Here is a 485-nt window from a genome sequence, read left to right as displayed (position 1 = left end):
CGCAGAGCAGGTCCCGCAGCGCCTGGTGCAGCGGCTCTTCAGGTGGCTGGATTCCCACTCGGCAAAGCTACGGCTCACAGGCACAGCTTTCTTTGCCGAGGTGAGGCAGCAGTGGGACGAGGGGGCTCGCAGGGTTCCTGTGTCTCACCCAGGGTGAGTGGTGCTCGATGCTAACAGTCACATCTTGATTGCAGCTGATGAAGGACAAGGTTGCGAAGCAGAGGAAATTCCTGAAGCCCCTCCTAGAGGCACTGGTGGAGAGGTCGTGCGACCCTGTCAGTGCCGTGCGACAAATGGCCATGAGGGGCCTGGGCAACRTGGCCACAGGAGCACCCACAAAGGTGAGGCCGCCTTTCATGGGCTTTGAGTGCACGGCGAACTGGAGAGGTGTCCGAAGGCTGTGGAGGAGCTGAGGCAGGTGCAGGGCTGTGCTGAGGCCGTGCTGTGTCATCAGCAAGGGCAGCAAAGGGGAGCGTGGGTGCTGC

Source organism: Nothoprocta perdicaria, unplaced genomic scaffold (assembly GCF_003342845.1).
Source record: "Nothoprocta perdicaria isolate Ctin4 unplaced genomic scaffold, notPer1 scaffold_653, whole genome shotgun sequence".
Lineage (NCBI taxonomy): Eukaryota > Metazoa > Chordata > Aves > Tinamiformes > Tinamidae > Nothoprocta > Nothoprocta perdicaria.
Note: the sequence above shows the minus strand (reverse complement) of the source record.